This window comes from Lissotriton helveticus, chromosome 3_1 (assembly GCF_964261635.1).
Source record: "Lissotriton helveticus chromosome 3_1, aLisHel1.1, whole genome shotgun sequence".
NCBI classification, from domain to species: domain Eukaryota; kingdom Metazoa; phylum Chordata; class Amphibia; order Caudata; family Salamandridae; genus Lissotriton; species Lissotriton helveticus.
Window position 1 is genome coordinate 1,333,683,861 of NC_136061.1, and position 19,647 is coordinate 1,333,703,507.

The following is a 19,647-nucleotide window of genomic DNA, read 5'->3' on the forward strand; positions in this document are numbered from 1 at the left end:
AGTCGTCCCAGGCGGAGGGCGAGGATCCCAGGATGAGGACTTCCGTCTTGTCCGAGTTCAGCTTCAGGCGGCTGGTTGACATCCACTCGGCTACCTCTTTCATTCCCTCGTGAAGGTTGGCTCTGGCGGCGGCGGGGTCGTTGGTCAGGGAGAGGATCAGCTGGGTGTCGTCGGCGTAGGAGATGATGTTCAGGTTGTGTTGGCGAGCGATGGCCGCGAGGGGGCTCATGTAGACGTTGAAGAGGGTTGGGCTCAGCGAGGATCCTTGGGGTACGCCGCAGATGACTTCGGTGGCCTTTGATTTGTGCGGTGGTAGGCGGACTCTCTGGGTCCTTCCGTCGAGGAAGGAGATGATCCATTCCAGTGCCTTCTCCTGGATTCCGACGTTGTAGAGGCGCTGCACTAGGGTGCGGTGGCAGACGGTGTCGAAGGCCGCGGAGAGGTCTAGGAGGATGAGGGCCGCTGTTTCTCCGTTGTCCATCAGGGTTCGGATGTCATCGGTGGCAGCGATGAGGGCGGTCTCGGTGCTGTGATTGGCTCGGAAGCCAGACTGTGAGGGGTCGAGGGATCCGTTCGTCTCGAGGAATGCGGCCAGTTGCTTGTTGACGGTCTTCTCGATGACTTTGGCCGGAAACGGGAGCAGCGAGATGGGGCGGTAATTCTTGAGTTCGGTGGGGTCCGCTGTTGGTTTCTTGAGTAGAGCGCTGAGTTCGGCATGCTTCCAGCTCTCCGGGAAGGTGGCGGTGGTGAAGGAGGTGTTGATGATGTCCCGTAGGTGGGGTGCGATGACAGCGTCGGCTTTGTTGAAGACGTGGTGAGGGCAGGGGTCGGTCGGTGATCCGGAGTGGATGGAGTTCATCATGCGGACGTTGTCTTCGGTGCTGATCGGGGTCCAGGCGCGGAGGGTGGTGGTGGGGGGCGTTGGTTCGGTCGTGTCGGACGTGGCGTTCGTCGGTTGGGTGTTGAAGCTGTTGTGTATGTCCGCGATCTTGTTGTGGAAGTAGGAGGCGAGGGAGTTGCAGAGTTCTTGCGATGGGGTGATGTCGTTGTTTCCGGCATTGGGGTTGGAGAGCTCTTTCACGATGTTGAAGAGTTCCTTGCTGTTGTGTGCGTTGTTGTCCAGCCGGTCCTTGAATGCAGTTTTCTTGGTGGCACGGATCAGTTGGTGGTGTTTTCGGGTGGCGAGCTTGAGGGCAGTCATGTTGTCCGGTGTTGGGTCTCTGCGCCAGGTTTTCTCGATAGCTCGGCCGTTCTTCTTGGAGCTCTTGAGTTCGTCGGTGAACCATGGGGCTTTCTTGCTGCCGGGTCTGCTGGGCGGGGTCCTCAGGGGGGCGAGTTCGTCCGCGCAGTTGCTGATCCACTCCGTGAGGTTGTCGGCGGCCTGGCTGGGGTTCGCTGAGCTGGCGGGAGGGTGCTGGCTCAGGGAAGCGGCGAGCTGGTCGGCTGTGATCTTGCTCCAGCTTCTGCGGGCAACCTGTTGCTGGTGGTGGTGGATCGTCGTTCTTCTGAAGGTGAAGTGGACGCAGCTGTGGTCCGTCCAGTGGAGTCCAGTGGCGTGGCTGAAGGTGATGTCTTTGCTGGATGAGAAGACGGCGTCGAGTGTGTGTCCGGCGAGGTGGGTGGGGGTGGTCACCAGCTGCTTGAGTCCGAGGTTGGCGAGGTTGTCGAGCAGGGTGGTGGTGTTGCGGTCGTTGTTGTTCTCCAGGTGGAAGTTGATGTCCCCCAGGAGGATGTAGTCGGCGGAGGGGAGGGCATGTGGGCTGACGAAGTCGGCGATGTCCTCGCTGAATCGTGTGCGTGGTCCCGGGGGTCGGTAGATCAGGGTGCCTCTGAGGGTGGTCTTCGGGTCGGTGTGGATCTGGAAGTGTAGGTGTTCGGCGGTGGTCAGGATGTCGTCTGTGCTGGTCGTGATGCGGATGGTGTCCCTGTGGATGATGGCGATGCCTCCTCCTGTCTGGTTGGCGGTGCGGTCCCTCCGGGTGATCTTGTAGCCCTCTGGGAAGCGAAAGCTTCAGGGGTCAGTCAGCTTACTATCAACCAATTGCTGGCACAGCTCTGCAAAACAAAGACTAGACAAGTACTCCCATGCAATCAAATTGTAGAGCCCCTGAAAATCTGTTTCATTACTGCCCTTCACCCAGCCATCCAGTGACCTGCAGAAAGAATCTACACATCCACACCAAGTGTTGGCATCAGTTTTCTCACTGGACCTAAACTGATCCCTGTACTTGTCAGGAGTGAGGCCATGCCTAGTGTGGAGATCATATTTCATGTCAGCGTAGGTGAGGCTCTGTCCCTTACCCAAAGCTATCAGAGTATCCCTTGATTCCTCTGGAAGAAAAGCCCACAACCCTGCCCCCCAATTCCTTTCAGGGACCCCATTCATGTGAATGTACGACTCCTAACCTTGAAATCACCTTTGTATGTCATCCCCATTCTTGTATTCTTTACCTACATTCTTGGGGATGTGCACAATTCAGTCTGACCGTACTGAAGAGTTGCGGCCACCATCCGTGTTGGACTTGATCCTCAATTCCAGCTCCTTGAGCCCACCCTCAAGGTCTAATACCATCCTTTGTGACTCCATCTTGAGCTTCTCAAGCTCTGTCTCTTGACTCCTAGCTTCCCTTCTGTCCTGCAGCTCCTCTGGGAACAAACCGCTGCTACCCGGCTGGGAGGGACCCGACTCCCAACAGCACATTTACCCACTAAGAGCTCCAGATTGCTCGCTGGCATGTCTGGCTGCTTCCCAGGCCCTCTGCACCTTTTGTAGCGCCTCCTTCCCGGAGAGGCCTCTGACTTGGACATTTAGGTTTTTACAAATAGCGTTCAACTCCTTGACATTGTAGGCTTCCAACCTGTCCTCCTCAAAGACCACCTCCAGGGATGCAAGTGGTGATGCTGCTGCGCAGGCATGATGCAGTAGGAAGTTAAAGTTCCAAATTGATAGGATCACAAATAGATCAGAAAAAACTCTATGTGGCACGTTATGGTCTGTTATATGGTAGTAGTGCACACCAATCACTGTAAGTCAAGTGCAAACGCAAGTCCTATCCTCACCGCTGACAACCAATGTTAGTAATGGGGCTCTCTAGTTGGCAGAGGTAGGTACCTTGTCCAAGTAGGGACCCTTCCTTCTAGTCAAGATAAGGGAGTTACACTCCTAAAATAACCCCTGCATACCCCCTTTGTACCTTGGCACAAGCAGTCAGGCTTATCTTGGAGGCAGTGTGTAAAGCATTTACACATAACCAATAGTGATTGATACAGTGTAAGCATTACAAAAGGACACCACACCAGTTTAGTGAAATATCCAATATGTTTATATACTTAAGACAAGACCAAAACGATAAACATCAACATTACAGTACTTGGAAATCTTCAGTTGTCAAAAAAACTTGAAATAAAGTTTCTTGAAGTTGATAGCTCCATCTGGGGCTGTCACAGATTTGTGAACAACAAATCCAAACAGTTCTGGCTAACCCCGGCGGCGCGGGCCAGCTACGGTGTCGGGATGTCCCGTAAAAAAGTACCTTTAGAAATGCAGACTTGGTCCAGAGGTCGGTGCAGGAGTCGTCGGGCCCTTGATGTCACATGCGTTGCAGATCGAACTCCTTGAGATTGAAGTCGGGGAGCCGGCTTCTGAAGGCATTGGGTGCTGAGGTGCAAAGTGCAGTGGTGTAGCGTGTGGTGCCCTCAGGTCGCGGTGGAGGCAGCAGCTCGGTGACAGTTGTCCAGCGGTGTCGGTGAGGCCAGGGCTTCAGTGCGGGGTGATGCTGTGCTTGTCGTAGGTACTGGCAGGTCACGGTGCAATCAGCGGAGGAAGGGTTGCTGAAGCGCTGTTGTCAGCTGATGAACTGCAGTCGATAGCACCGGCATCGGTAGGCCAAGGCTGCAGTATGGGATTAGGGCAGTGCATTGTGTAAAGCGGTGCACGCAACGGCGTCGATGTTGACGTGATGCATCGTCGTCGTCGGGGATACCAGGGCGATGATGTGAAGCAAGGCGGTGCGGAGTGCGGTGCCCACAGGACACAGTGCAAGCAGCGGCACAGTGATGGCATCAGCAGGCATCGTCAATTAGACCAGGGTTGCGGTGCTATGTTGCGGCGGTGCCCTCTGTGGTGCCTTCAGGACACGGAGTCAGCAGCAGCATCATAGACAGTGTTGGGCTGCTTTTTCTTCTGTTGCAGGACAAAACACACAGTCCCCAGTGCTGAGGGCAGAAGAAGTTGACGTCTTTGCTGTTCCTGAGACTTCTTGAACAGGGGGCAAGCTCTACCTTGGAGCAACTGTACAAAAAGAGATTGCATAACTCCAAGTCCAGTCCTTTGACTGCCCGAAACAGAAGCAGCCAAACCAGGCCAACACAGCAAAACACACAGCAAAGTGGTAGTTCCACCTCACTGCTTCTCCAGCTCTTCTTCTTGGAAGTCTTCTTTGTCCACAAGAGTCCTAAGGATCTGGGGTTTGGGCCCCAATATTTATAGCACCAAATCCTTTGTTCTCTGAAGGCAGAGAGTGTCTATACCCAGCCCAAACCAGATCTGTCTTCACTGGTGTAGCTTCCTGGCAAGGGGTGGAAACGGCATTGTGCAAGCCAGACCAGGTCCATTCAGGTGCAATAAAATCTCCTCCCACTACTCTAAATGCAACCCAGGTCTATTCAGCCCCACCTTGACCCATCTAAATGTAACCCAGATCTATTCAACCCTGCCCTGACCCATCAGGCTCCCTGGATCCACTGACCCTCTCCAGCCAGTGTCATCCCAAAGCCAGACAGTCAATCCACAACCACAGCAGAGGCACACAGGATGGCTAAGCGAGAAAATACCTACTTTCTAAAAGTGGTATTTTCAAACACAGAATGTAAAAATCATCTTCACTAAAAGATGCATTTTACATTCTGCGTCCAGACATTCTAAACTTTATTTTTCTACCTTGTTCCCAGGGGTAGTTATGTTTATTAGATGGCATAAACAAAATGTCCATTCTGTCCTATGGAAACATGTAAAAAAATAAATACAATGTAATTCATCACCGGGACATGTCACACACACTGGGGCATGTCACACACATGTCCTACCTTTAACAACACCTTCCCCACAGGGGTACCTTGGGCCTACCTTATGGGTGACGGACATGTAGAAGAAGGGAAGGTTGGGACCAGGCAAGTGGGTGCACTTGCCAGGTCAACATGGCAGTTACAAACTGAGCACAGACTCTGCGGTGGCAGGTCTATGTTACCTCTTCAGGGCTCCTTCTGTGGGGGGCACAACCAGTGCTGCAAGCCCACTAGTAGCATTTGATTTACCAGGCCTAGCACTCTCAATGCACTGTACTCGGGCCTCACCAGTAAATCAAATATGCCAATCAGGGAAACACCAATCATAATTTACAACAGGAACAGTTGCACTTTAACACTGAACAGCAGTGAGAAAGTGCTCAGAGACACAAAACCAGGAGGTCAGAAAGCAAAAAGACAGGGAAACATGCCGAAAGATGCCAAGTCTAACAGCCTGGGGATATTTTGATTTAGGTGATTGAGGGTGGCTTGCCTCGCTTACTAATGCCGGCACTGAAATAGAATGAAAAAAGCCAAGATTGTCAGAATCCTGGTTTTGCACCTACACTGCATCGTGGTCTGACTCGCACCAAATACTAGCAGATGTGACAAGACCGGTGGACGAACTACAACTCCCAGACTCCCCTGCAGGGGGGAGGTGATAAGAGCGCTGCTGACACGCATCCGGTTGCGTGTAATTCTTTGCATCCCTGTTCCTTGCCGGCTGGCAGAGGAACTCCCTTTCACGTCGTCCTGATTTTCCTGTTCCCGCTTTCGACAGAGTGGAGAAGCCTGTTGGTTTGTTTCCAGTTCCGAGATAGGAGTGGGAACATAGTTTTTTAAATAACTAAACTTCATAGCGGAGCGCATTGCCTTCAGCCGCGTTTCCGTCTAGGATAAGATTGTTTCTTTGACTGTGCAATTGAGAAGCGGAGCGCTGTAGTAGTCCGCTATGCGTTACCGTTTCGAAATCTGACTCCGGCAGAGAGTTCTTCTTCTGGAGGTTTTGGTGCATTGCTTTGGAACTTGTGTTAGCGGCTGGTTGACTGGCGGAGCGCGGTAGTGGTCTCAACTACGCGTTGCCGTGTGGTTACTTTTCTTTACACTTACTCAGTGATTCAAGGGAGATTCATACTTGTGCCAGGGGTCCCTGGGCACCGTGTTTTCTTTCTCCTCAACAGAGCGAAGTGTTGTGGTTCTTGCTCCCTACACACTACCGTTTCTGTAAAGACCTGGGAGCACTTTCAACTTTACATTTTCTTTCTGGCCTTATACTAGGAAAAGGTGTTAAGGATTTCAATTTTCCTTTCATCAGAACCCATTATTTGCAAGGCATCCTCGCACCACAGTCTAGGTGGGCGGAAAGGTGGTTGTGCTATTTATTGTAGGAATGACATATGTTTATGCTATGTGAAGTTTGAGTATTGTTTGTGTTCCATTTAGACGCAACTCGGTCAAAGCTGGTGGTGAATGAGGAGGAATCTCAACAGACTTTTGTTTCCTTTGTTATGCAGGTACTTATATTCCTTAGCGAGACCATTTGAGAGTAGTCAATGTATATGAATGTGATCTAAGTATATGTTTCTGTCGTTACAGGTTACTCCCTTTCCCTGCTGCCCCTTCCCTTCCCCTCCCTGTCTTTTTTCTCTCGCCTAATGGCTCAAGTACTCTGTATTCTAAAATCAGAGTGTTTGTGATGTTGGGAGGTGGACCATTGTATCTACAACCGGATCCTGCGGCGCTGAATCGGACAAAGATACCCAAAGTCAGTGCACTTCATGTCTCCGGCCATAACACCCTGAAAGCACCAGATCTTGTGTGATCTCAAAGTTAAGCAGGGTCGGGGCTGGTTAGCAACTGGATGGGAGGTCGCCTGGAAATACTAGGTGCTGTAGGATTTTTGTTTTTTTGTTGTTTTGCTTTAGGGGAATGAGGGTGGCTTGTCTCACTTACTAGTGCCAGCACTGAAGTAGAATGAAAAAAGCTAAGAGCCCCAAAGTCAGTGCACTTCATTCCTCCGGCTATCCCACCTTGAACGCACCTGATCTCGCCTGATATCAAAATGGGAGATTGACAGGCATACCAGGTGCTGTAGGCTTTTTTTGTTTCGTTTTGCTTTAAGTGAATGAGGGTGGATTGTCTCCCTTGATATGGCCAACACTGAAGTGGAATGAAAAAAGCTAAGACCCCAAAGTCACTGCTCTTAATGCCTACGGCCATACCACACTGAAAGCACCTGATCTCGTCTGATCTCAGGATGTATGTGGTATTGGGCCGGTGTAATACCTGGATGGGAGACTGCCTGGGAAAACCAGGTGCTGTAGGCTTTTTTTGTTTTTTTTTGTTGCTTTCGGTGAATGAGGGTGGCTTGTCTTCCTTACTATGGCCAGCACTGAAGTAGAATAATAAAAACTAAGAGCCCCAAAGTCTGTGCTTTTGATGCTTACGGCCATAACACCCTGAAAGCTTTTGATCTCTTCTGCTTTTAGAAGTTAAGCAGGGTTGTGCCTGGTTGGGAGACTGCCTGGGAATATCAGGTGCTGTAGGCTTTTTTTTAACTTTAGATGAATAAAGGTGGCTTGTCTCCCTTACTATGGCTAGAACTGAAATAGAATAAAAAATGCTTAGGGCCCCAAAGTCTCTGCTTCTCAAGCCTACGGCCATCCCACCTGATCTCATTTGATCTCAGAATTTAAGCTGTGCCAGATCTGGTTAGCACCTGGATGGAGAGACTACCTCGGAATACCAGGTGCTGTCGGCTTTTTTTTGTTTTGCTTTAGGTAAATGTGCTTGTTTTGTTAACGTATTCCAGCACTGAAGTAGAATGAAAAAAGCTAAGAGCCCCAAAGTTAGTGCCCTTCAAGCCTACAGCCATACTACCCTGAAAGCACCTGTTCTTGTCTGATCTCAGAAGTTAATCATGGTTGGGCCTGGTCAGTACCTGGATGGGAGAGCACCTGGCAATATCAGGAGCAGTAGGCTATATGTTTTTGTTGTTTTTCTTTACGTGAATGAGCGTGGCTGCTTGCTTACTATGGCCAGCACTGATGTAGAATAAAAAACTTAGGAGCCCCAACAGTCAATGCTCTTTATGCCTACAGCCATACCAATCTGAAAACAACTGATCTTGTCTGATCTCAGAAGTTAAGCAGGGTCACGCCTGGATAGTACCTGGATGGGAGACCTACTGGGAATACCAGGTACTGTAGGCTTTTTTTTGTTTGGCTTTTGGTGAATGAGTGTGGCTTGTCCTGCTCACTATGGCCAGCACTGAAGTAGAATGAAACAATATAAGAGCCCCAAGGTCAGTGTTCTGCATGCCTATAGCCATACCACCTTGAAAGCACATTAACTCATTTGATTTGAGTAATTAAGCAGGGTTGGGCGTGGTCAGTACCTGGATGGGAGACCGCCTGGGAGTACAAAGAGCTGTAGGCTTTTTTTTGTTTGGCTTTTGGTGGATAAAGATGGCTTGTCTCGCTTACTATGGCCAGCACTACAGAAGAATGGAAAGAGTTAAGAGCCCCATAAGTCAGTTCATTTTATGCCTTCGGCCATATCACCCTAAAAGTACTTGATCTCGTCTGAATGTAGAAATTAAGCATGATTGGACCAGGTTAGTTCCTGGAAGGGAGACCACCTGCGAATACCACGTGCTGTAGGTTTTTTCTTTTATTGTTGTTTTGCTTTAGGTGAATGAGGGTAGCTTGTTTAGCTTACTTTGGCCAGCACTGAAATAGAATGAAAAAAGCTAAGAGCCCCAAAGTCAGTGCTCTTCATTCCTACAGCCATACCATCCTGAAAGCACCTTACCTCGTTTGCTGTAAGAAGTTAAGCAGGATTGGGCCTGGTTAGTACCTGGATGGGAGACTGCATGGGAATACCCGGTGCTGTAGGCTTTAATTGTTTTTTTTTGTTTTGCTTTAGGTAAATGAGGGTGGCTTGTCTCTCATACTATGGCCAGCACTGAAGTGGAATGAAAAAAAGCTAAGAGCCCCAAAGTTAGTGCTCTTGATTCATACAGACATTCAACCCTGAAAGCACCTGATCTCGTCTGATCTCAGACGTTAAGCAGGGTTCGGCTTGGTTAGTGTCTGGATGGGAGACTGGGAATACCAGGTTCTGTAGCCTTTTTTGTTTTGTTGTTGTTTTGCTTTAGGTGAATGGGGTTGGCTTGTCTTGCTCACTATGGCCAGCACTAAAGTAGAATGTAAAAGGCTAAGAGCAGCAAAGTCAATGTTCTTCATACCTACAGTTCTACCACCCTGAGAGCACCTGATCTCTGAAGTTAAGCATGGTCGAGCCTTGTTAGTGCCTGGATGGGAGACCACCTGGGAATATCAGGTACTGTAAGCGTTTTTTGTTTGTAATGTTTTGCTTTAGGTTTATGATGGTGGCTTGTCTCGCTTACTATGGCCAGCACTGATGTAGAATGAAAAAAGCTAAGAGGCCCAAACTCAGTGCACTTCTTGCCTAAGGCCATACCACCCTGAAAGCACTTGATCTTGTCTGACCTCACAAGTTAAGCACGTTCAGGCCAGGTTAGTACATGCATCAGAGACTGCCTGGGATAACCAGGTCCTGTAGGCTTTTAGTTTTTTTGTGGTTTTGGTCTAGGTGGATGAGGGTGGCTTGTCTTGTTTACTATTGCCAGCAGTGACGTAGAATGAAAAAAGCTAAGGGAACCAAAGTCAGTCCTCTATAGCCTACAGCAATACCTCTCTGAAATCATCTGATCACAGAAGTTAAGCAGGGTCGGACCTGTTTAGTACCTGGATGTGAGACTGCCTGGGAATACCCGGTGCTATAGGCTTGGTATTTTATTTGCTTTAGGTGAAGAAGGGTGACTTGTCTTGCTTTCTTTGGGCAGCACTGAAGTAGAATGAAAAAAACAAAGAGTCCCAAAGTCAGTGCACTTCATTACTCCTGCCATACCACCCTGAAAGCACCTGATCTCCGAAGTTAAGCAGTGTCGGGCCTGGTTAGGACCTGGATGGGAGACCACCAGCGAATACCAGGTGATGTAGGGTTTTCCTTTTTTTCTGTTTTGCTTTAGGTGAATGAGCGTGGCTTGTCTCGCTTACTATGGCCAGCACTGAAGTAAAATGAAAAAAGCTAAGAGCCCCAAACTCTGTGCACTTCATGGCCATGGCCAGACCACCCTGAAAGCACTTGATCTCCTCTGGTCTCAGAAGTTAAGAAGGGTCTGGCCTGGTTAGTACCTTGATGGGAGCGCACCTGGGAATGCAATGTGATGTAGGCTTTTATGATTTTTTTGTTTTGCTTTAGGTGAATGAGGGTGCTTGTCTCGCTTACTATGGCCAGCAGGGAAGTAGAATGAAAAAAGCTAAGCACCCCAAACTCAATGCTCTTTTTGCCTAGGGCCATACCACCCTGAAAGCACCGGAGCTTGTCTGATCTCACAAGTTAAGCAGGGTCGGGCCTGGTTATTACCTGCATGGGAGACTGCCTGCGAATACCAGGTTCTGTAGGCCTTTTCTTTTTTTTGTGGTTTTGATTTAGGTGAATCGGGGTGGCTTGTCTCACCTACTATTGCCAGCACTGAAGTAGAATGAAAAAAGCTAAGAGCCCCAAAGTCATTTCACTTCATTCTTCCGACCATAGTTTCCTGAAAGCACCTGATCACTTCTGATCTCAGAAATGAAGCATGGTCAGGTCTGATTAGTACCTGGATGGGAGATCGCCTGGCAATACCAGGTACTGTAGGCTTTTTTTGGGGCTTTAGCTGAATGAGGGTAGCGTGTCTCACTTACTATTGCCAGCACATAAGCAGTATGAAAAAGCTAAGTGCACCAAAGTCAGTGCACTTCATGGCTCCGGCCATACCACCCTGAATGCATTTGATCTCCTCTGATCTCAGAAGTTAAGAAGGGGCGGGCCATGTTAGTACCTTGATGGGAGAGCACCTGGGAATACAATGTGATATAGGCTTTTAATATTATAGTGTATTTCTTTATGTGAATGAAGGTGGCTTGTCTCGCCTACTATGGCCAGCTCTGAACTAAAATGAAAAAAGTTAAGCGCCCCAAAGTCGGTGCTCTTCTTGCCTAAGGCCATACCACCCTGAAAGCACCTGATCTTGTCCGACCTCACAAGGTAAGAAGGTACGGGCCTGGTTAGTACCTGCATGGTAGACTGCCTGAGAATACCAGGTTCTGTAGGCTTTTTATTTTTTGTTGTTTTAATTTGGGTGAATAAAGGTGGCTTGTCTCGCTTACTATTGCCAGCACTGAAGTAGAATGAAAAAGGCTAAGAGCCCCAAAGTCAGTTCACTTCATTCTTCCGGCCTTAGCATCCTGAAAGCACCTGATCACGTCTGATCTCAGAAGTTAAGCAGTGTTGGGTCTGGTTAGTACCTGGATTGGATATTGCCTAGCAATACCAGGTGCTGTAGGCTTTTTTAAGAAAGAAAAGAGCGGCTGACTAAGGTTATGCACACAGTATTTCCAAGTATGAAGTTTTTTTTTTTGTTTTTTTTGCGACCTGTTATATTCGTGACACGTCGAATCTTTCGAACGGGCGGCCAAGATTTCTGGTCAGACCCTCCTTAAAGTTATCAAGCTATTGGGAACAAGCAAGTTACCTTGTTTCAGTGAGAACGGAAGCCCGCTTAATTGCCAATAAAATGCCCAACCACTGTATGGTCACAATTGGAATTCCCGTATGTGGAAATTACCATAACAGCCTTATGACAAGCTAAATACAGCGGAATTTAATAGCCCTGACGAAGCTCAATGTGAGTGAAACGTGTTGGCTGAGGAGTCTGTTTTTATTAGAATTAAATAAAATAAAATAATTTTTGGAATAAGATCTGGAGCTTTTGAGTACTCCCTTTGGTGCACCGTCCCTATATACATGAACGCTGTAGGCTTTTTTGTTTTGCTTTAGCTGAACGAGGGTACCTTGTCTCGCTTACTATTGCCAGTACTTAAGTAGAATGAAAAAGCTAAGAGCACTAAAGGCAATTGCTGCCTAGGCAAGACCTAAAAAAACTAAAAGCCCCAAAGTCAGTGCACTTCATTCCTCCAGCCATAGCACACTGAAAGCACCTGATCTTGTCTGATCTCACAAGTTAAGCATGTTCAGGCCTGGTTAGTCCATGCATGGGAGAATGCCTTGGAATACCAGGTTCTGTAGGCTTGTTGTTTTTTTGTGTTTTTGCTTTAGGGGAATGTGGGTGGCTTGTCTTGCGTACTATTGCCTGCACTGAAGTAGAATGAAAAAAGATAAGAGCACCAAAGTCAGTGCCCTAAAAACCTACAGCAATACAACTCTGAAACATCTGAGCTCGTCTGATCTCAGAAGTTAAGCAGGCTTGGACATGGTTAGTTCCTGGATGGGAAACTTTGTGGGAATACAGTGTGCTGAGGCTTTTTTTTTTTGCTGTATGTGAAGAAGGGTGGTTTCACTCACTTACTATGGCCAGCACTGAAGTAGAATGAAAAAAACTAAGAATCCCAAATTCAGTGCTCTTTATTCCTCCGACCATACGATCCTGAAAGCACCTAATCTCAGACGGGTCTCGTTAGTACCGGGTTGGGAGATCGCCTGGGAATACCAGGTGCTATAGGCTTTTTAGGTCTCGGCTGTTGAAAGCAGCACATGCGCTGTCTCGGCATTCGAGAGCTTCTTGGAATCAATACAGATTCTGAAGCTCTCGGAGGCGGAGTTGAAGCCCCATCCATCGTTTTAATTGCCATGTCATCTTCAATGCAAAACGCTGGCTTTGATTGTAAAGGAGGCTTCTTAGTCCTCCTTGTTGCCGCTTTTTCTCCTTTTGGCCACGCCCACTGGGATTTGATCTTTTACCCGCGGCGTGACACTCTCTACCTCATTAATTGGTATGTACTTTTTTATTCACATTCGGCCTTAGTAAAGTCAGCCGCGTGTTTATTTTCACACCGTGCTTTCACTTAAAGTGAAAGCGCAATGCGAAAATAAACACGCGGCTGACTTTGTGGTACAGCGCTTGCCTCTGCATATTTACATGTGCCAGCCATCCATTTTTGTAAAGCGAGTTTACAATGAATTTTCTAACTTTTCAGTGAAATGGTTTTCTGAGTCATTTATACGTAAAAAATTGGCATGTTTAAAACGATTGCTGTGGTAAATGCTAGACCGCTTTTCCTCATTCTACTGAGGGAGGCATGATAAAAGAATATTAATTTCTGTTGAACGGCAGTCGCATCTGCCCGTCGAATGAATGAAGAGTTAAATGCTTGCTTCAAAAAGACCATTACAGACAAGATCATGCAGTGTGATTGTAATCGGAACATTCCACGCGCGGAATGATCCACTCCCTTTTCTTACAGAGAGGTGCATGGGAGATGTCCATTGACAATGCAGGGTTTGCGGTGGTGATTCACTAATGAGACAGGTATGTGTTTTTTCGAAACAGGAAGGTGGGTGGGAGTCAAAGATAAGTTATTATTTGCTTTTCCCCCGTAGCTGCAGGATTAGTTTTTGCAAGCCTTCCTCTTCCCCGCCTAAACAAGTTCCCATTTCTTTGTGTTTGATCTCATTAATACCAAACAAGAGTGTGAAAAAACAGTGACACAGCGTCACACCCCTGACTGGGCTTCTGCATGCGTCTGTCTGTTACTTCTCCGTGTGGACTGGCTTGGGTTCGCTATGCATCTTCTTCTAAATCATGGACACTGGGCGTCCATTTCAAAACTAGAGGCGATATCCTCCCTCCCTTTTGCTGGACATGACGAACCCCCACCCCCATTCCTCCAATTCATGTGACTGTCGCATGTTACTAGATTTAAGACATTAGGGGCCCGACCCCTCACAATTGTTACAATTGTTTTTTCTACATTAAAATACAATAGTATATTGGGCCTGTACTCCACAGTTCTGAAACTATGAAGAAATAAAAAAAATATATAAAAAAATAGAAGAGAGGCTAGAGTGTCCCGTCACTGCTGAGTCTATATCGATCTATCATTTCAGGACACGTGGGTGTGTGGGAGTCGTGATGTTCGAGGTCGTCCACGCTCATTTAGAACACTTTAATGTCCTGGCATTACAGGCAGTTTGTGCCAGACTTCTGTCACTCTCCTCCTGACATTAACCCAGGGAGTTAAGTGGTCACCCCTGCACGTACAGGATCTGACTTTGATCACTCTATTGCTTTGCTTGCAGAGAACTACTTTTTTGTCATTCCATGAGTGCGAATGTTTCTAGCTTTCTCTCTCACTCACTCGGCTCCCCACCTCCTTCCCTCAGATCAGAAATGCAAGATGTTTGTGAAGCAAGCCTCGTGATAAGTCAGCTAACATACAAAGACACATATGGATGCAATTGCCCCGCCCTGAGGATAGCTACCAGTAGATAATAAGTGTTGAAAATAGCACAAAAATGTTCTAGTAAACATGAAACGATGCATGGAATGCGGCCTAGGGACATGCCCTCGGGTTATCTCATTTCCCACTGAACCGTCTGATGATCTCACGTGTTCTGAGTAAGCAGTGTCATAAATGTTTGCCTCCCTTCCCCTGTCGTCTTTTTCAGCCTCGCACAGTGAACGTCACAGTGCGCAGTGTCGGGTTATACTTATAAAAAAAGAAGTTTTGAGTTAACATTTTTAACCGCCGCATGCTTTTCTTGTTGCAAGTGGTTGCTTTTTAAATGTTCTAGTACTTTTTGCTGTTTTTTGTGTAGCTGCTTAGTAATGGAATGCATTAAAACTGAATATGATTTTGCTTGCAAAGAATGGCAGCAGCCTCACAAGCAGATAGTGTTTGTTTTTTTCTTCTTCTTTTTCGAAAGGACAAATCAATTTGATTAATAAAAATAGTGCTCAATGTCCTGTATTTTAACGCACACTTTCAGTGTTGCTGAAACAAATTACACTTATGGGATGTGTTGGACCTGGCCTCGAGGCGTGGTTCCCCCTGTTCCTCAGCAACCTGTTAGCCTAGCCCTGCACCCATAAGCCCCTGGTCGTCCTGCTCCCTGTACGTCCCAACTCCCTGCACGACCCCGCCAGCCGACGACCAGCCCCGCATGCCCCTAGCCTCCTTCCCGGCCCTGAGCGCCCAGAACTTGCATCACCCCACAGGGCCCCCGGCAGCCATTTTCCCTTCCCGAGATCCCTGACTCCCGGGGCCTAGCATGACCCCGGCCCCAGCGAAACTTAGACTCCAAGGCGCGCCAGTCCCGGCTGGGGGATAAAGGGCTCCCTGAGTGAGATAAGACAGGGAGTTTCGATTGCACCTCCGGCCTCCCCTGAGAAACTGGTTTCTCTCACACCTCTGGCCTCCCCTGGGGGCCAGTTTCGATCGCACCACTGGCCTCCCTGAGAGCTGGCTCCAGACCCTGCTGGGTTTCTGGGAATTCCCGAACGCATCTTCCAAAGGATCAAAGGGCCAACCGACGGATCTCTCCAACGACCAGCCCCCAAGGCCTGAGACCTCCGCCTGCGAGGGTCCGGACATCAAAGGGCCACTGGACTATATCAAGGGCCACCCAACAACTAGCGGGCAGTTGTATCCTGGACAAGAAAGCCCTGCTGATCTGATCGCGGCTGAACCTTGGGGAGAACTGAACCTCTGTATCCTTCGAGCCCTGCTGACGCTGTCGCGCCTCCTTCTCGTAATACGGAACTGGAACATCGAAGCCCTGCTGACGCTGTCGCGGCTCATCCTCGCAAAGACAGAAATATAACCTCGGAGCCCTGCTGACCTCGTCGCGGCTCGAGCTTGAACTCTAAAGAGATCTTCGTGAAACCTCCTGAGCCCTGCTGACGCTGTCGCGGCTCTTCAAGAACATCTCCGGATCGAGCCCTGCTGACCTCGTCGCGGTTTGAGGAGTACTCTGGTCCGGCTGGACTATCGACGCTACCAACACGACCTGAGTCAACTCGAAGTGAGTGAAGCAGCCAGCACGACCCTCATCTTCCGTATCCCCCGGCTCGAGGATTGAGAGCTGTGCGCAGTGTACGCTTCGGACTGGCCTAAAGGCTGAGACTGTCCCGCTTCCCTCCTCCCGAATTCCTGAGACTTTACGATCCCTTGATCGCTTGTAAATAAGAGTGCTGATTCCATTTTACCGTTCATAAATAACTTGTTACTGAAAACCTACGGTGTGGTGTCCGTTCGTAAGTGTGGTGTGAGCTCAGTGTGTATGATCCTAGATCCGACGTCCTCCCCGGCGAGGACCTCACGTTAAGACTCGGCATTATTTGTGGGAGAGGTGGGGCCCGGGGTGGTCAGGTGAGCATAGCCTGGCCTTCTGATATCGCCCCTTCTAACATTGGTGGCAAGCGACGGGATAAGAGCCTATGTCTAGGGATCGTACAGTAAACGGCTGACACACTACCTGAACGAAGAACAACCATGAGTCTCATTGTGACAAGCGAAAGGACCACATTCCAGAAGGATCTTCTTTAAGAGTACACCCATCGAGAACTGAAGCAATTCTGCAAAGATTTCCATATCGCTACCACTGGGTTGAGTACGAAAGAGGACTTCCAAAAAGCCCTCATCGCATGGGTAGAGGCCGGAGCCCATCTTCCCCCGCCAGATGGAGACGGTGGAGAGGGGTGGGCACAGACCGAAACCCGTGATCAAGAGGGTGAGGGAACCGACTCCCTGACGCAGAGTCCCAGCACGGAGAGAGGTCTGTCACCGGAGGAGATGACAGACCGAGAACGCAACCGAAGCCACGAGCTAGAACTGGCACGCCTTAAAATGGAAGGAGAGCTCAAGTTGGCTGATAAGAAATTGGCCATCGAGCAGTTACGACTGCAAGGAGAACTGGAGGAGAAGAAGCTCCAGAGGGAACACGAAGGCAGGAGACTCCAGCTGGAGCACGAGCGCGGCCTGAAGGAGATTGAACTAAAGGCCCGGAGCGGAGACAACCGAACACCGGAGAACCGAGAAGCCGTTCCCCGGCAGAACCAAAAGTTCACATCCCCAAGGATGTGGTAAAAGAGTATTAAAAGAACGATGATATCCAACAATGGTTCAAGGCCTACGAAGTCGCCATGACCTCCCACCGAGTTCCTCAGAAGGATTGGGGGGCCGGGTTGTGGGGTCGATTCCTGAGCGAGGGGAGAGACACCCTGCTCGATCTACCATCCTCTGAGCAAACTTCCTACAGCCACATGAAAGAGGCCCTCCTCACGAGATATGGGCTCATCCCGGAGATGTATCGACAACGGTTTAGAGACTGCAAGCAGATCCCCGGCACCACATGGGTAGAATATGTGAATTTCTACAGCCGGGCCTTGGAAGGGTGGATCAAGGGTAGCAAGGTGACCACTTTTGAAGGACTTATTGATCTCATCGCCTACGAACATTTATCCACCAACTGCTATGTGGAACTGAGACAGCACCTACTGGACAGCAAGTTGGCCGACCCCCGGAAGCTGGCGGTCAAAGCAGACCGCTGGGTGAGCACCAGAGTCCCCCGGGGGCCCAGGGGAGAATATGGCCGACACGAGCAAGGATCTTCCCGTCAGAGGGGAGGGGGAGGTCAGGGTAGACAGAGGGGATCCCAGGCAGAGCCCCCACGAAGCCCCCCCAGAAACCAGTCCAGAACATCTCCTCCCGCAGCGAGAGCAGGGTTCCCCCTAGCTAGACCAGGACCCAGAATCACCACCGCCTGCTACAGATGACAGCAAACAGGGCATTATGCCAGTGACCCCATGTGCCCCATGCTCAAGAAACACGCTGCTGCAGGTCCCCCAGCGCACCAGCTAGCCACAGTAGCCTTAGAGGAGGAAGAGATCGAGGATCCCGAAGGGTGGGAACCAGCAGCCATGACTTTAGTCTCCCTGGGTGATAGGGTAATGGTCCCCGGAGCCCCCTTGCCAGACAACACTGAAAAATACCGACAGCAGGTTACTGTCAACGGGCAACGCATAGGGGCGCTCTGAGACACAGGGGCCAGCATTACTGCAGTAAGGTGTCACCTAGTCACAGAAGACCAAATTGTACCCCACGCCTCCTGCAGGGTGATCTCAGCAGACAATTCTGTCCACACCTGCCGAATAGCTCAGGTCCCGTTCGAGTGGGAGGGCGTCTCCGGGGAGTTACGAGTAGCGGTCCGCACCGACATGCCCGTGGATTGCCTACTGGGTAACGACCTGGAGAGCTCCCCGTGGAAGCAGGTAGAACGAAGGACTCACCTAGAGATGTTGGGCCTGCCCGTCTGGGCCTGCATGAACACCCAATCCATGACCGCCCGACTGCCCACCCCCGAGGGGGTGGAACCCGAGACCCCTCGCCCGGTCGTTGACGACCCGGAGGGCGGCGGGCCATCCGAAGTCCCAGAGCGTCCCCCCAGTGAGAGCATCGACTCCGACACAGATCCCCTAGGCCCTGTCGTCGAACAGACCACAAACTTGGATGACCTTCCTGAGTTAGCACAGTGGCGCCAGGAAGGCGGACCTTCCAGAGAAGCATTCTGCCTGGAACAGACCTCCTGTCCTTCCCTGGTTGGGCCACGGCAGCAGGCCGCCGGCGACCAGACCGGCTCCCACCTTGTCTATTGGGAAAACGGCCTATTATATAGTGAACAAAAGTCCTCCGAGCTAGGGTCAGCCCGGGTGCTGGTGGTACCCCTACGCTTCCGCGGCTTCCTCCTGAACCTGGCCCATGATGTACCCCTGGCGGGACACCTGGGACAAGACAAAACCTACCACCGCCTGGTCACTCACTTTTACTGGCCCGGCATGCATTCCGATGTGGAGGCTCACTGTAAGTCCTACCCCACGTGTCAGGCCAGCGGGAAGAGCGGAGGGAGGCGCAAGGCCCCACTCCAACCCTTCCCCGTGGTCAGTACCCCCTTTGAACAGGTGGGAATAGATATCGTGGGGCCTCTAGACCCCGGACCTCCTTAGGCCACGGTTTATCCTCGTCCTGGTGGACCATGCCACCCGATACCCCGAGGCCATTCCCCTCCGAACGGTGACAGCCCCCGTAGTGGGGCGGGCCCTCATGGGGATCTTCTCCCGAGTGGGATTCCCACGAGAAGTGGTGAGCGATAGAGGAACGAACTTCATCTCCAAGTACATGAACTCCCTCTGGCAGCAGTGTGGGGTGACGTACAAGTTCACCACCCCATACCACCCCCAAGGTAACGGCCTGGTTGAGCAATTCAACCGGACCCTCAAAGGAATGAACATAGACCTCGAAGAGCCCCTGAGGCGCAAGTGGGACATCCTCCTACCCTGTCTCCTGTTCGCGTACCGAGAAGACCCCCAGAAATCCTTGGGGTTTAGCCCCTTCGAGCTGCTCTATGGCACCCCGTCCGGGGGCCCCTCAGTCTGGTCATAGAGGGTTGGGAAACGACCGCCCCAGAGCCCCCTCCAGATGTGTCCGTTACATCCTGGCCCTCCGAAATCAGACTCGGAAGTTCTGAGAACTGGCCGGGGCAAACCTCGAGGCCAGTCAGGAAGAGATGAAACGCTGGTATGACCAGAATGCCACTCTGGTCGAGTTTCAGCCCGGACAACAGGTTTGGGTGATGGCCCCAGTGGAACCTTGTGCCCTGCAAGACAAGTGGACCTGTCCCTTTAAGGTGGTGGAGCGCAAGAGCCAGGTGACCTAC

At 50.2% G+C, this 19,647-nt stretch overlaps 1 long non-coding RNA gene, 1 other non-coding gene and 8 pseudogenes across 2 annotated transcripts in view; all 10 read left to right on the forward strand.

Annotated features, from left to right (window-relative positions):
* The window catches only part of LOC144823458 (uncharacterized), a 395,313-nt gene that overhangs the window by 356,461 nt on the left and 19,205 nt on the right, over positions 1-19,647 (forward strand). The window lies entirely within an intron of this gene.
* Positions 7,273-7,391, forward strand: LOC144825729 (5S ribosomal RNA; annotated as a pseudogene).
* Positions 7,928-8,046, forward strand: LOC144825475 (5S ribosomal RNA; annotated as a pseudogene).
* On the forward strand, positions 8,158-8,276 carry LOC144825635 (5S ribosomal RNA; annotated as a pseudogene).
* Positions 8,384-8,502, forward strand: LOC144825482 (5S ribosomal RNA; annotated as a pseudogene).
* On the forward strand, positions 8,845-8,963 carry LOC144825470 (5S ribosomal RNA). The gene has a single exon (XR_013609427.1). It is a non-coding gene; the product is annotated as a 5S ribosomal RNA (ribosomal RNA).
* Positions 9,081-9,195, forward strand: LOC144825619 (5S ribosomal RNA; annotated as a pseudogene).
* On the forward strand, positions 10,441-10,559 carry LOC144825473 (5S ribosomal RNA; annotated as a pseudogene).
* LOC144825610 (5S ribosomal RNA) lies at positions 10,898-11,016 on the forward strand (annotated as a pseudogene).
* On the forward strand, positions 11,131-11,249 carry LOC144825620 (5S ribosomal RNA; annotated as a pseudogene).